Source organism: Dasypus novemcinctus, chromosome 26 (genome assembly GCF_030445035.2).
Source record: "Dasypus novemcinctus isolate mDasNov1 chromosome 26, mDasNov1.1.hap2, whole genome shotgun sequence".
NCBI classification, from domain to species: domain Eukaryota; kingdom Metazoa; phylum Chordata; class Mammalia; order Cingulata; family Dasypodidae; genus Dasypus; species Dasypus novemcinctus.
Window position 1 is genome coordinate 55,791,505 of NC_080698.1, and position 16,615 is coordinate 55,808,119.

At 49.4% G+C, this 16,615-nt stretch overlaps 1 protein-coding gene across 3 annotated transcripts in view; it reads right to left on the reverse strand.

Annotated features, from left to right (window-relative positions):
- Positions 1 to 538: 538 nt before the first annotated feature.
- TXNRD3 (thioredoxin reductase 3) overlaps positions 539 to 16,615 on the reverse strand; it is a 110,909-nt gene continuing 94,832 nt past the window's right edge. Inside the window, exons 17-19 of one of the 3 annotated variants that reach the window (XR_011647580.1) lie at positions 5,117 to 5,508; positions 2,743 to 5,007; positions 539 to 2,125 (exon numbers count right to left, since the gene is read on the reverse strand). The gene's annotated coding sequence lies outside the window, so the exon portion shown is untranslated. Of the gene's footprint in view, positions 5,509 to 16,615 lie in introns of all 3 variants that reach the window. The other 2 variants (XR_011647579.1, XM_004449099.5) reach the window with 2 other exon arrangements.

The window sequence follows — 16,615 nt, forward strand, 5'->3', positions numbered from 1 at the left end:
CAGAGTATTTCTCCAGAGTGGGCTCCCGTCCAACAGGAATTGGGCTGCTAATAAAAAAAAGTATTGCCTCACTACTACAACAACATAAAGTGCTCAGGGCAGCATCTGGCCTCCCCCACGCCCCCGAGTGAGTGCTCCGAACACTCGTCACGCACCAAACCTGGTTTGGGCTTCTTCGCTGGCCCTGCTTGTTCCACAGCCCGCGCTAACGGGGACATGTTCCTGGCTTTGGTCCTTGCCCCTCTTCTCTCTCTGGTGTACATGCCCACAGCAATCTCAAATCCATCACGATCTAAATACTGCCTGTGTGTGTGGCTCTCACTTCCGGCCTACAGCTCGCCACATTCTTCTCACTGTCCCCAAGGACAGCAGCCTCCTTCACGCTTGCTAGATGCCAGCCACTAGGGATATACAGATTCTATAATTCTGCTTGCATGAATGAATGAAATCTCTTACCTCTTCATTCACAGATGAAACCCCACTTTATGGGAACAAAAAGGCAAAAAAAAAACTAAGACAAATAAATGCATATAACAAATTGGGCAGAAAATGGTTAAACTCTTTAATAAAATGTTTAAAGGGCTCCTATGTATATTTTAAAACTGTCATGATGAGAGCTGTCACAGAAGAGGAAACACAGTTACCAGCACGCACATGGCGAGGTGGCGTCTGCCCTCGTTGCCCGGCAGGCCTCTCCTTCTCCTCCCGAGGAGCCCCTCTTCCCGAGGCGGAGCTGTCTCCGTGCGAGGACTGGGGCTGGCTGCTCCCCGCCCTCCCAGCCTGGCTGCAGGCACGGCGCTGGCAGTGCTGCCCGGGCCACCCTCCCCGGAAGCACAGAGGCCAGGGCGCAGCGCGCAGCTGAGACAAATGGGGGAGTCTTGTAACCTCGTCTGAGCCTCTGGATCAAAGAGCCCTCTCCTCCTAGCCTTTTCCATCGTGGGGGCTAATGAACTGCCCTTTTCCTTAAGCTACACTGAGCTGGGTCTCTTTCACTTGTAATACAAATGGGAAAACGGCTTCACTTTCCAGATATCAAAATAATGCAATTTTAAATAAGACATCTTACCTTAAGATAATATCCAAGGCAGACTAGGATGTAGAAATACGTCCAAATCTCATTCATCATGTGTAGGAATGTAAATTGATACGATCCTTTTGGGGAGCAATTCAGCCAACCTTTCAAAAACTTTAAAGCTTTTCATTCATTTTTACCCATTCTCAGAATTGTTCTTAAGGAAAAAATATCTAAATATTGAGAAAATATTATGAAAAAATCTTACGTGAGAGGGATGGGCATATACACTGTCTAGTTCACAGCTGATGTGTGTTGGCTGGTGTCATGGACTGAATCACGTCCTCCGCAAAGCTGTGTTCAAGTCCTACCCCCAGGCCCCTGGGTGTGATTTTCTTGGTAAAGAAGAACTTAGAAGATGGTATTAGCTAAGATGAGGCCACACTGAATCAGGTGGGCCTTCATCCAGCCTCACTGGAGTCCTCATAGGCAGAAGAGCTTTCACAGGGAAGTAGGAGACAGGTGGGGAGAGATGGCCATGTGACGGCAGCAGAGCCTGAGCTATGGTTTGCTGGTGAGCTACCACCAGAAAGCTTCTGTCTTCAGAGGAAGCAGGGCCTGCCAATACCTTGGGGTTGGGCTTCAGCCTCCAAACCTGGGAGACAATAAATCCCTGTTGTTTAAGCCAGCCAGGGTGTGGTCTTTGTTACAGCAGCGCTGGCAAACTAAGACAGCTGGGAAATTTTTGGAGGATGCAAATGGCAGAATTTCCTTTTTTCTTTTTTTTAATTTCTCTCCCCTTCCACCCCTTCCCCAGTTGTCTGCTCTCTGTGTCCATTCACTGTGTGTTCTTCTGGGTCTGCTCGCATTCTTGTCAGTGGCACCGGGAATCTGTGTTTCTTTTTGTTGCGTCATCTCATTGTGTCAGCTCTCCATGTGTGTGGTGCCATTCCTGGGCAGGCTATACTTTTTTCACACGGGGCAGCTCTCCTTACGGGGCGCACTTCTTGCGTGTGGGGTTCCCCTACGCGGGGGACACCCCTGTATGGCACAGCACTCCTTGCGTGCATCAGCACTGCACATGGGTCAGCTCACCACACGGGTAAGGAGGCCCTGGGTTTGAACCCAGGGCCTCCCATGTGATAGGCAGATGCTCTATCCATTGAGCAAATCTGCTTCCCAGAATTTCAATTTAAAATAGCTTACCCAGAAAAAAAGCTTTCATTAGGAGATAACTGGGCTATTTCTTGAAATTCATGGAAAACGCCAAGCAGCATGGGTGGCTGTCTTTGTTTGCTAAAGGCTGTCAATGCAGTATATCAGAAATGGGTTGGCTTTTTAAATGGGAATTTATATTAAGTTAAAAGCTTAGAATTGTGAGGTTATGAAAATGTCCAAATCAAGGCACCATCAGTTGTCTCACCAAAGATTGGCTGCTGGCGATCTAGGACTCCCGCCACATGGCAAAGCAAAATGGCAGCAGGTCTCTACCTTCTCCTCCAGGCTCACATTCTTTCCAAGCTCAGCTGTGGGCAGTCAGGCACGTGGCTCACCTCTCCCCTCTCCAGTCCTCATCTCTCCTCAGCCTCTGGGTTCTGCTGATTCCAGCTTCTGGGCTCTTCTCTGTCTCTGTCACTTCTTTCTGGGCATCTGCTTTTAGTCCTCCATTTATAAAGGTCTCCAGTAAGAAGATTGGGACCCACCCTGGGTCCCACATTCCAATCAGAGGCCCTTAACTGAAGCAAGCTAATCAAAAGTCATCTAATCAAAAGGTCTCTTACCCGGATCTAACCAAAAGGTCCCACATAGAACGCGCAGGAATGGGTTAGCTTAAGGACATAACCTTCTGGAGTCCACAAAGGGCGCCACGCTGCTCAGTTGTGGTACCGACCTTGGGCTCGTGCTGTCAGAGCTCTTTCTGGATTTCTCTTGTCTGTTTCCCTCATCGCTGTCCTTCTAGGCTGCAGACTCCCTTTCCTTGCTTTGAGCCTCTACCCCCCAGAACTCCCACTGAAGGGCACTGCATCAGCTCCTATTCCCTGCCCTGAGGCCACAGGTCCCTGGGGCCCATTGGTTGCAGCTAAGCGGCCCAGTCCTGAACCTACCACCCTGGCCTCAGAGCAGGGTCATGTTGTATGGACTGTTCCTGCTGTCAACCTCATAAGAAGTAGCAGTGGGGGGTCCCCTAAGAGATGGCTGCAGGTAGATATTGCCACTGGAGTGTGAGGAAACAGATACTTTACAAAGGTGCTCTCGTAAAATGTTACAGGGTACGCGTGTGGGTCAGGGGCCCTGGGTGAACTGCTTCTCCACTCACATTTCTGCACGCCACATTTTCTTGAATGAACACTGCAGTCACCCCACCTTTCTGCTGACTGGGCAGAAGAGAACTGCATGAGCCTACAGGGTCCACTCAAGCTGGAACTGGCCATGTTGACTCTGGCTCACCCGTGTCAAAGAGCTAAAGGGACACATACCGCACACATGACAGAGAAGGTGGTCATTGTGTTCAAAGCCCTTTCCCACACTCAGCCTCCACGGTCTCAGCCGAGGAATGGAGATGACATGGCAAACTACTGAGCGAGCATGGTGGGTCCCTCTGGAACACACGGCCTCTTGCGCTTTGGACAGCATGAGCTCTGGCCACCTGGTGGGATAAAGCGCAGGCCTTCAGGGTCAGTTCCCGCACCCCCCCTGTTTGGCACCTCTGCATTTCTTCCTCGTCTCCTCCATGTAATCCCAGCTCCACCGCCTACATGCAGTGTGACCCAGCCTCTCCAGGGCTCAGCCCGTGGCTCACAGCCATCTCCACGGGGAGGGACAGTGTGCGGAGCACCATCAACACACTGAAGCTCTGCCCCCCCGCCAGGCTGGGAGCCACCAGGCACTCGCAGGTCTTGACCACTGAACACAACACACGCACGTAGGCACACACACCTGCACACTCACACACTCGTGCACACCCCTTACATGCCTGCACACTCATACATTCACACACATGCATTCACTTGTAATATGCACACTCATATATATGCACAAGATCACACTTATGCACACACATGCACATATACACATGCACCTTCTTGCACACTCAGATGCACACCTCACAATTCACATGTGTAAACTCTCATACACACGCACACGTGCATACATGCATGTTCACTTGCATGCTCACGTGCACTCACACACTCACATGTACACACACGTATGCACTGTCACACACTCACACACTTGCCTACACAAGCACACTGTCCCCAGGAGAGACTTCCTCAAGACCTACAGTCAGGGAAGGCTGTGGTCTTTCTGTCTTCAGCCACGCCGCTTTCTGTGGAATGCCTTTCCTTGCCTTCCCAGACGTCACTGAAGTGTCACCTCCTTGGACCCCTGGCCTGCTGTCTGCCCTGCTGTCCTCCTCCTGCCCCCAAGCCAGGTCCAGCCCAGACAGGGCACGGGGTAGACACTCCAGGAACAAGGGAAAGGCTGCGACCATCATGCTCCTGGGCTCTGCCGCTCAGCGATCCTTGTAACTGAATGATTCCCCCCTCCTGGGACCCTGGATGCTGCGAGCTTGTTCTTTCTGGCTCATTCCTATAGAAATCTCTAGGAGGCCAGAGCCCCAACTAAGAATTCGATCATGCTGAGGAAAATTCTAATTTCAAAGTCTCTAGATTTTTTTTATGCTGCCAAGAGTGGAGACTGGGAGGTGAGTAGCATGTTTTTACAGCTTTGAAGTGGATGTGGCTCAAGTGATAAGGCCTCCGCCTACCATATGGGAGGACCCGGGTTCAATCCCTGGGGACTCCTGGTGAAAACAAAAAAGAGTCGAGAAACTGTGCCTGTGTGGTGAGCCGAGTGCCTGTGTGAGTACCGCACGGTGAGCCAGCGCCTGCATGTGAGCCGAGTGCCCGCACAGCAAGCCAGTGCCTGCGTGGTGAGCTGAGTGCCCATGTGGCAAGCCGAGTGTGCATGCAAGTGCCCACATGGTGAGCCAGCGCCTGCATGTGAGCCGAGTGCCCGCACAGCAAGCCAGCGCCTGCGTGGTGAGCTGAGTGCCCATGTGGCAAGCCGAGTGTGCATGCAAGTGCCCACGTGGTGAGCCAGCGCCTGCATGTGAGCCGAGTGCCTGCGTGGTGAGCCAGTGCCCACATGGCAAGCCAGTGCCCATGTGAATGCCTGTGTGGCAAGCCAGTGCCAGCGTGGTGAGCCAGTGCCCACATGGCAAGCCAGTGCCCACGTGAATGCCTGTGTGGCAAGCCAGTGCCAGCGTGGTGAGCCAGTGCCCACTCCGTAAGCCAGTGCATACATGGTGAGCCGAGTGTCCGCGTGGTGAGCCAGTGCCTGTGCAAGTGAGTCACGCAGCAAGATGATGATGCAACAGAAGAAAGACGAAGGAGAGAGTCACGGTGAAGCACAGCAGAGATCAGAACTGAGGTGGCGCAGGTGATAGGGAACCTCTCTCCACATCAGAGGTCCCCAGGATTGAATCCTGGTGAATCCTAGAGGAGAAAAATGAGAAGACAAAAGGAGAAATAGATACAGAAGGTCACCAGTGAATGGAGAGAGACAGCAAAAACAGCAGGGTGGGGGAGGGGGAGAAAAGGGGGAAAATAATCTTTTTTTTTAAACTTTGTTAGGGGGGAGCAGGTATAGCTCAGTGGTTGAGCGCCTGCTTCCCATACATGAAGTCCCAGGTTCAATCCCTAGTACCTCCTAAACAACAAGCATAGTAACTGGGGAGTGGATGTAGCTCACTGGCAAAGCACTTGCCTCCCACATACCAGATCCCGGGTTCAATCCCTGCTACCTCCTTAAAAAAAACAAAAACTTCATTAGGGAACATTTTACAAGCATACATCAAAGGGAAATGGTATCGTGAGCCCCCATCTGCCCATCACCCATCCCCAATCACTATCGGCCTCCTTCTGCGTCATCTTTCTCTGAGCCCCCTGGAGTGTCTCGCAGCACGTCAGGTGGTTAAAGCTGTTTTAAGCCCTGCATCCCACCTGACAATGCCTGTGTGTCCTTGGGTGCACGCTTCATCCATTGTCTGCCCCGCATGAGACCCGAAGGGAGCAAGGAAAGTATCTTCCCTCGGCACGGCCAGGGCGGGCCTCGGAGGGCAGACCTGAAGAAGACAAGCCCCCCTGGGCTGTGCTGCTTGCTGGCGTCTTTCATCTCTGCCCAGCCCATCTCCCCACCCTGGCCTCTGGGAGTATCCACCTTAACATGCACCTCCACCTCTACGTGTCTTCCTGGTCGAACTCCTTCTGGAAAGTCTCGCACACACAGGACTGTCCTGCGCTATCCACGCTGGGAGGAGAGGTGGGGACAATGAGGGCGAAAGCAGCCGTGCCCTAGATGGGGGGATGGCAGGAGGCTGGGGAGCAGCAGGGAGCAGCAGGAGAAACAGGGAGAAGCAGGGAGCAAGTGGAGGCCCAGGAGCTCCGAGAGGGTCAGAGAGCGTCCGGCAGCAACCTGCAGAGCACCCCGGGACCCCCAAATAAGCCAGGGGCTCAGTCCTTGGTGTTTGTGCTGATGGCCATGGGCAGGACTGCCCACTGGGGAAGGACAGCTTCTGGCTTGGTCTGGTACCCTGAGATGCTGACATTTCCATCTGCAGAAAAAGTGCTAACTGGGGAGGAGGGATGTCTGCCTTTTAAACATCAAGTTGTTTGTTGTTGTTTTAACACACTGGCTTTTCTAGGGAGAGGGCACTCCGCTTTCCTTAGATTCTCAAAGGGACTCGTGCCCCCAAGCTAAGGACCCCTCCCTGGTTGGGCCATCACTGGGCAGGCTTGGGGAGGCGGGAGGTCGGTGGACCACTGTCTGGTATTTCCTGAAGCAGGGACCTGGGGGCTCTCGCTGCCCACCAATGCAGGGTTCACCTTCCTGGCGTGTACTCCCTGCCCAGTGAAATCCTGCACGGAGCCCCAATGTAAGGAAAAACCACAAGTAGTGGAGGAAGATTCTCCAGGAAGGGGTCCACAACGTCACGGGAAACAGTAATAACTAAACACAGCCACCATCTGCTGGTGCCAACTCTGTGCGGGGGCTCAAGGCCCGTGTTCCCTAACCTGCTGAGTGCCACATCGCGCTCCAGAGTTCCCCAGCTCAGGTGCCGCCCCGGCTGGGTGCACAGGGCCCCCCAGCCCCGAAGCCCGGACCCAGCAGGACCTCGGCGAGGTCTAATCAGCGCCAGGCCGGTGGGAGAGTTCTCTGAGCAGGAAGGGTTTGCGCGGAAGCCTGGGCTCTGGGGACCTTCTCCTCATCCCAGGGCCCTGCTCGCCCGGCTCGGCGCCCGGGGGTCTGGGGGCCTCGGGTGGACAGGCCAGGCTAAGGGCTGCCTCTGGCGCCCTCGGGCGGGCGGTCAGGCGTGCCTTGTGCTGAGACCTCCACGGACCACGGGGGGGACAAGGCGCAGAAGGACGCCGGCCGTGCAGCGTTGTCACAGCGAGTCCCCTCCCCAGGACCGGCGCGTCCCCTGCCAGTGCTCACGGCGCGTCCACCTGCCTTTCCTTCCTTCCACTCCGTCTGCCCCCGCGCAGGCACCAGCCACCATGAAGAGCTTCTGAGCGCCCACCCTGTACCCGGCGCTCCTTAGCAGTGTGTTGCGACCTCGCGACCACCCTGCAAAGGATGGTCCCATTCCTCCCTTTACGGGGTGGGGAACTGAGGCTTGGAGAGACAAGGTGCTTTGCGGGGTCACGCGGCCCAGGGCGGCAGGGCCGGGTGTGAGCCTGGGGGCCTGGCTCCCGAGCCTGCTTCTAAGCCGGCCCTGCAGGAGCAGCCGATGGTCCCGCCCCAGCGGGGAGGGGGGCGCAGCTCAGTCCTTCTCAGACCCCACGACTGGCTGAGTGAGGGGCATTCTCCACTTCAGGACAAGCACCCACACTCCCTGTCCATGGTTCACACTCACCTGTGCCCGGGGGTTACCTACCCAAGGAGGGGTGACAGCCCGCTGGAGTGGGCAGGGCCGCGGGTTCTGGTCCCAGCCCTGGAACTTGCCAGCTGGTAAGCGTGGGTCAGCTGCTTCTCTTTTTATGGCAATTTTAATGAGTGGAAGATAGTAGAAATGACTCTTCCCCAAAAAAGATCAAGTTTCCTGATCACAGTAAGCATACACATGAGTCTATATTTATATTAATTTATTGACACTCTCTCCCACTGCCTCAATGCGTGTAGGAAGAGTGCGTTTGGAGTCACCAGGCGGGGGCGTGAAACTCAGCCCCATGCGCGTTTTCCTGTGGCCCTGAGGAGGCCGCTTTTCTTGTGGATTTATACTTCATCTATAAAGCTACCTTGCAGTACTAGGGTGATGAAGAGATTAGATAAATACACGCACCAAACTTAGCTCTGGCCATGGTAGAATTCGATGTTCATTTCCTTCCCTATATGCGGCAAAAACAATTTCTATAGTCCGTATCTGGTGTTCCCACTCCATCTAAACCTTTGGGGGCACCGACCGCAAGTAACCACCTATCCAGGACTGGTCTGAAGCCACAGGATGGCCCACAAGAGGTCGTGGAATGTGCGCAATTTGACAACAGCATGGTATTAACACAGGACACTTGACTTTGCCAGCACCTGAGACAGGCTGATATCAAATGAACTCACCTGGCTTTTGTTTAAGTTAAAGCGCTCGTAAGTGCACCACCTTACAGTCATCGTAGACTTCTGGTGAGCTCTTGAGAATGGGACGAAGGCCAGTTAAACAGTGCAGAAATCTTTTCCTACCTGGCAGAATTATATAACCTCCCAGGGTTGAACCAATGGCTGATGGTCATTATTGCCACACATGGGAGACTCTCCAAGGAAACATGTGGGTTTGAAGAAGATAATTTGGGGCAATGGAATCACAGCATGTTTTCCCTGAGTCAGAGCACAGAATGTGCTTCCTTACTACATCCCACCCTAACTACAGCCTGGCCCTAACACCCAGCGGTGATTCCATCCAAAGATGTACACCACCTAGCAAAATTGCAACCCTGCATTTACCCCTAAGGTGGAAATTTCTTTCTGGGAAACGGTAGTAAAATATTAATTGTGAGAATCACGGATCATCCAAGAGTTTTGTGGAGAATGTGGAAAGAGAAGAAATCGTGGGTGGCCTGGGTCACAGTGAGCTGGTACAACAGGAACTCAGGGGAGGAGATGCAAATAGCAGAAGTGAAGCCGCCAGTCAGCGGGGTGCTAATTCCCACACTTCCAGGGAGACGTCACCCTGGGACCAAAGAACTGACCCTCCAGTTCACTCTGTCAGTGCTAAGGGCATACATTTTTTATTAATCAGGAGTTAATGCAATCACAGCTGATAGGGGGAGAATTTCTTCTCTTAAACAGCTCTGAAAATTTCAAATACCTTCCCAAGATCTAGTGGTACTGGTTTCCTATTAGCCTAATCGAATGGTAGTTTCTTCTTCATTCTTAGTTCCTAGAAGGACAATAACCAGACCTTCCCAGTTCCACTCCCAGGCAAGTCAGGAATAAGACAGCGTCTCAGCGAAGCCATTGCCAGGAGTGCCTTGTAGCCCAGGAACCTGCCACTTCCCTGAGAGAAAGGGCCTGAAACAGGCCATCACACAGGAGACAGCACAGGGGACCCTGTAAGAAATTCCAGAGTCAAAACCCACATGGCCAGAATGCATCAGTCACCACTCGATCCTCAACCTCCACTCCCCCTGTAAAACCCTAGCGTCCCTTCTCACTTTGAACTGGTTTGGGGAAGAGTCTCCCAGTTCCTGGCTTGTGCACTTGCAATAAATCACCTTCTCACTGAGAGAAAAGTTTCTCTCTTGTAGCACGGGATGGAGCGGGCCCTTCTTTGGAAATAGTCGTGCCTACGGTAACACAAAGAACTAACCCTCATTACACCTAACACTGGGTAATTTTGGAGACTCCGCATCACAGATGCCAGCGTAGGACCACACACCACACTGACCTGCTGCTCTGCCTGGATTTATCTCCTGTTTAATCCTCCTCTCAGCCACGGTAGCTAGAAACATCGGAACCATCCTGTTACTCCCACTAAGATTCATTCTTCTCAGCTAACCAGTGCCTGCCATTTAGTAAAGGTTTAATACATATTTGGGCATTGATTAAAAACCAACTCCGAAGAGGACCAAGGATTGAAGAGGAAGTGGGGGTCACGCCGTCTCCACTGCCTCTGCTGCCCCAGGCTTCCTGTGCCTGGCCCCGGTCCCAGTGGAAAAAACATTTTTAATAGAACTGTCTGCATTAGGAGCTGCTTGAGAGCAGATATTTCTGTATTTGGCGTGAGTGACTCACTGAACTGCTTCAGCTATCACTGCAAACCAGTCTCAGAGCCTCACCTCCATCTCAGGCTGCAAGTCAGTCTCGAGACCCCGAAATCGAAATCCAGTCACCTGCTGGACATCTGTGGGTGTCCTGAAACCTTGTGGCTGGAGTCCTCAGGTTCTTGGCTATGTCACATGAAAGAACTTAAGAACATGCCAATTTAGTTAGGCCAGTAGTTTATTAAGGAAATGGAGAAGAGGAAAGAAACGAGAGAAAACAACAGATTAGAGGTCCCCAGGTATACTCACAGGCTGGTCAGGCAGAGGAAGGGCGATTTCGCCTCTGTGCTTGGTTTTTTTTTATTTAAAAATTTTTAAAATTTATTTCTCTCCCCTTCCCCGCCCTTCCCCCACCCCCACCCCCCTTGTCTGCTTTCTGTGTCCATTCACTGTGTGTTCTTCTGTGTCCGCTTCTGTTGTTGTCAGCAGCACTGAGAATCTGTGTTTCTTTTTGTTGCATCATCTTGCTGCGTCAGCTCTCCGTGTGTGCGGCGCCACTCCTGGGCAGGCTGCACTTTTTTCACACTGGGCAGCTCTCCTTGAGGGGTGCATTCCTTGCGCGCATCAGCACTGCACATGGGTCAGCTCCACACAGGTCAAGGAGGCCCGGGGTTTGAACCATGGACCTCCCCTGTGGTAGGCAGATGCTCTATCCGTTGAGCCAAATCTGCTTCCCTGCACTAGCTTTTTAAACCATTAATTACTCCTCCCCTTGTTAAGGTTCTGGGGAGGGGTCCCAGCTGTTTGCTGTTCTGATTGGTTACCCCACCCACCAATTCCCCAGGGGAAGGGGGATGATAAGAACCGTTGAGAATATCCAGGGCTTTTCCTTTTTTTTTTTATTTTTTTATTTTTTATAAAGATTTATTTATTTATTTAATTCCCCCATCCCCCAGTTGTCTGTTCTCTGTGTCTATTTGCTGCGCCTTGTTTCTTTGTCCGCTTCTGTTGTCATCAGCGGCACGGGAAGTGTGGGCGGCGCCATTCCTGGGCAGGCTGCACTTTCTTTCGCGCTGGGCGGCTCTCCCTACGGGGCGCTCTTCTTGAGCATGGGGCTCCCCTACGCGGGGGACACCCCTGTGTGGCACAGCACTCCTTGTGCGCATCAGCACTCCGCATGGGCCAGCTCCACACGGGTCAAGGAGGCCCGGGGTTTGAACCATGGACCTCCCATGTGGTAGACGGACGCCCTAACCACTGGGCCAAGTCCGTTTCCCAAGGGCTTTTCCTTGAACCAGGGCGAAATCACATTCTAAATGGTGGGGTTCTCGTGGAATTCTTCCAGCAGTCTTCTTGTACGGTCTTTTCCTCGGGATTTCCAGGTGGGATTCCATGGCCATGTGTTTCACAGTCATGCGTTTCTGCCAGGTTTTAGAGTCATCTTCTCATTCCCTAAACTAGCCTGCCTCAATCTCAAATACTGCTTATTCAAAAACGGGCCCTTCATCAAAAGGGAAAATTTTAGATTGTATATATGTTACCAGAATAAAAATTAAAAACACACACACATACAAAAAACTCCATGGAACCATTCAACACAGTGAACCCTAATGTAAACCATGGACTATAGGTAATGGTACAATTATAAGTGTTCTTTCATCAATTATTACAGATGTACCACACTAAGGCAAGGTATTAATAATAGGGGGGTATATGGGAACTCTGCATTTTCTGCATAAGTTTTCTGTTAACTTACAACTCCTCTAATAAAAAAAAGTCCTTCACTAAAAAAAATCAACTTTGAAATATAATATGCATACAATAAAAGGCACCTATTTAAGTATTCATTTGGTGAATACTGACAAATTTATAGACTCCTGGAGCCAGCAACACAATCTGAGTATTGAACTTTCCATCATTCCAAGAAGTTCCCTGGTGTTGCTTTTAATAACTAATCCTCATCTCCAGGAAACAACTGATCTGCATTTGATCACTATAAGTTAAATTAGACTCTTCCAGAATTTCACACACAAGGAATTGTACAGTATGTACTTTCTTAGCTTGAATTCAAAATAATCCAGCATAATAAATTGAAATCCATCCATTTCACTGCATTTGTCAGTGATTCTTTTTTATTGCTAAATATTATTTCATTGTATGAATACAATGCAGTTTGTCTATCCTTTCACCTCTTGATTGTCATGTAAATTCTGTCCAATTTTTAGCTATTATAAACAAAGCTGCTATGAATATTCATACAGAGTCTTTCTGTGATAGCTTGGGGTTGAATTGCTGGGACATATGGTAAGCAGATGTTTATCTTAAGGAGAAACTTCCAACTGTTTTTCAAAGTGGTTGAACCATTTTACATTCCTACAAGGAATGTATGAAGTTTCCTATTGCTCCACATCCTTGTCAACTTCTAATACTGTCAGTCTAAATTTTAGCCACTCTACCAGGCCTGTATTGGTATCTCATTATGTTTCAATTTGCATTTCCCCAGGTAACCTAATGGCATTATCTATTTATGTGCCTATTACACTTTCTTAAATCTTTTGTGAAGTGTCTGCTCAAATCTTTCATCCATTTTTATTGGGTTGTTTGTCATCTTCTTATTGACTGTTAAGGGTTCTTTATATATTCTGAATATAAGTTCTTTTTTTTTTTTGTCTTTATTTACTCTTCCAATATTACATTAAAAAAATACGAGGTCCCCACATACTCCCCACCCCCCTCCCCCCACTCCTCCCCCCACAGCAACAATCTCCTCCATTATCGTGAGACATTCACTACATCTGGCAAATACATCTCTGAGCACCACTGCACATCGTGGTCAATGGTCCACATCATAGCCCACACTCTCCCACATTCCACCCAGTGGGCCATGGGAGGACATACAATGTCCAGTAACTGTCCCTGCAGCCCCACCCAGGACAACTCCAAGTCCCGAAAACGCCTCCACATCTCATCTCTTCCTCCCATTCCCCACACCCAGCAGCCACCATGGCCACTTTCTCCACACCAATGTCACATTTTCCCCGACCACCAATCATCATAGTTCATGAATAGAATATCAGTAAGTCCACTCTAATCCATATTCTATTCCTCAATCCTGTGGACCTTGGATTGGTTGTGTCCACTCCACATCCATATCAAGAGGGGGCTTAGATTCCACATGGATGCTGGATGCAATCCTCCTGCTTTCAGTTGTAAGCGCTCTTGGGTCCATAGTGTGGTGGTTGACCTTCTTCAACTCCATGTTAGCTGAGTAGGGTAAGTCCAATAAACCAGAGTGTAGAAGCTAAAGTCTGTTGAGGCTCAGGGCCTGGCTATCATATGGTCAGTCCAGAGATTCAGGTCCCCTGGGTATATATTAAACCCCAGCACCAACTACAGTTCTGGTAAAGTAACAGGAGAGGCTTGTGAAAAAAGATCACATCTGAGTCCAGCTCCACCACACAGAAACACAAACTCCAAAGAAGGGCCAACTGGCATGGCAATGAACTCCATCTGTCATGTCCATAGAACCTGTGGATCTCTATAGCCCTCAGAAGAACCAATACCCAGGGTTGTATCTACTTTATCTGTCTCTGGGACTCTGCTGAGGTGTGCATAAGGGCAAACCCTCTGATAAACTCTCAGCTCTTTTTGGAGACTCATAGCCATATAAACTCATTTGTCCTTTCCATTCCCCCTTGATTCAGGTCAAAAAGCATTTTTAACTCCTGGTATTATATGTAGACTGAGATATTCTGCTGGTCCAAGTTGAGCCTTTTATTCAAGGTCATTTTCTGGTTACATCATCAGCTGGTACTTGGTAGTAATACCTCAGCACCAGGGAGGCTCATCCCCAGGAGTCATGTCCCACACTGGTGGGGGAGGCAACACATTTACATGCTGAGTTTGGCTTTGAGACTGGCCACGTTTGAGCAACATGGAAGCTCTCAGGAGGTAACTCTTAGGCACCCTGCAGCTCTAGGCCTTGTTCTTATTTCAGGTGCACAGGCTCACAAGCATCGTCATTAGTATCAAGGGTTCATTGTTGGACCTTCGTTCTTTTTTGGTCTTTGCCATTGCACTTGGGGGATTGTTGCTGTTCCCTTAGGGACTGTGCTAGAGCTCCCCTGGCTAGGAACTCAGCACTCCGTCAGTTGTTGTTTTTAATTGTAACCACTATGAAAATAACCAAACATTTTTATGTACCCTGGATATATGCCCCGTAGAACTCCCTGCCAACCATGTGTCCCCTGTCAATAACATCCCACACCAGTACTCCTCTACTGCCATTGTTGAACCTCTCTGTGATCCAAAACTTCCTGAAAAGTGAAGCCCAATATATTGCCAGGTTCCATTAATAGTGAAATGGAATATAGCGATGAATTTAAAGGTTAGATACAGTGAATATAAGTTCTTTCATTAGATATATGTATGTATTGTAAATATTTTTCTCCTAGTAGGTTCCTTGCCTTTACATTGTCCTCATGCTCTCTCTCAAAGAGGTTTTTCATTTTGAAGTACAATTTGTCATTATTTTCTCATCTGAGTCACACGTTTTATATGCTATCTAAAAAATCTTTGTCTATCCCAGGTTCACGAAAATTTTCTATGTTTTCTTCTAGGTTTGTACAGTTTCACCTTTTACTACAATCCAATTTAAGTTAATTTTTTTTTTTTAATGATTTGAGGTAAGGGTCAAACTTCTTTTTTTCCAATGTGGATATCCTGTTGGTCCAGCAACAGCTCTCATTTTGTTGAAAAGACTATAATTTCCTTGGCACCTTTGTCAAAGACCCACTGACAATATATATGTGGGTCTATTTCTGGACTCTCTGTTCTGTTCCATTTATCTACCCTTACCTGCCCTGGCCCCAAAGCTATTCCATGACAATGATGATGGTGGGTAACAGGAGGGACAGCAGGTGCCTAAAACTCTGAGGTCAGGGAGACTTCACCTCAAGAGGGTGGGGCATGCCCCGTTGCTTCTTTTTGCTGTCGTCCTGCCTCTGGGCCCCTAAGGGTGCAGTCACAGGAAGTGTGTGGCAGGGGCAGTAAGTAAAGCCTCAGCTTTCTGGCCTGACCACTAAAAAGGGGAGTCCCAGGGAACCATAAAATACTGGTGAGATGACAAAGAAGGAAGAGCTTAGGAGAGCAACCCCCTAAAGTTTATAAACCACTGGGCTCAGCTCCCAAGCTGCATATTCATGGTTAGGAGCCTAAACCGCACATCATAGACTTTGATGACTGAATTATGGGACAAACCACTGCCGAAGTCACGGAGAGAACACTGCATAGCACAGACGCTTTGAACATAGAACTAACACTGAAATAACCCACAGAATGCTGGTTGGAACCCGATCCAGCCCAAACCCGATCCAGTCAATCGTCTGTTAAACAAAAATGTTGACCTCTGTAAGATTTAAACAAGACCAAGAGTCACATACATTGATACTCAAGATGTTCGGAATATAATAGATAATAAATCAGCACCCACACACAAAACAGGAAAATCTCTACTTGTATGAGAAAAGACCATCAACAGATGTTAATGCTGAGATGACACAGCTAGTGGTATTATTTGACAGAGATGTTAAAAACAGCTATTATAAAAATGCCCCAACAAATAATAGAAAAGGCTCTTGAAATGAGTGAAAAGATAGAAAGTCTCAGTAAATAAATAAAAGATGCAAAGAACAAAATGGAAATCTTAGAATGGAAAAATATAATAAGCAATATAAAAAAATCACTGGATGAAGTAATAATGGAATGGAGCTAACAAAAAGTGAGGGAAGCAGACATGGCTCAACTGATAGAGCATCCACCTACCATATGGAGGGTCCAGGGTTCAAACCCAGGGCCTCCTGACCCGTGTGGTAAGCTGGCCCACACGCAGTTCTGCCATGTGCAAGAAGTGCCGTTCCATGCAGGGGTGCCCCCACATAGGGGAGCCCCATGTGCTAGGAGTGCACCCCACAAGGAGAGCCACCCCACGTGAAAAAAGTGCAGCCCTGCCCAAGTGTGGCATCACACACACGGAGAGCTGATGCAGCAAGATGATGCAACAAAAAAAGATGCAGTTTCCCAGTGCTGCTGGATAATGCAAGCAGACACAGAAGAACATACAGTGAATGGACACAGAGAGCAGACAACGGGGGGGGGGGGGGGGGGGCAGAAATTAAAAATAAAATCTTTTTAAAAAGTCAGTGAACTTGAAGAGAAATCAATAGGGGGGAGATTGAAAAACTGAACAGAGCCTCAGAAAACTGTGGGACAATAACAAAAGGTCTAACACTTTTGTCATCTGAGTCACAGTAGGAAAAATAATGCAGGGATGAAAATACAATTAGAAGAA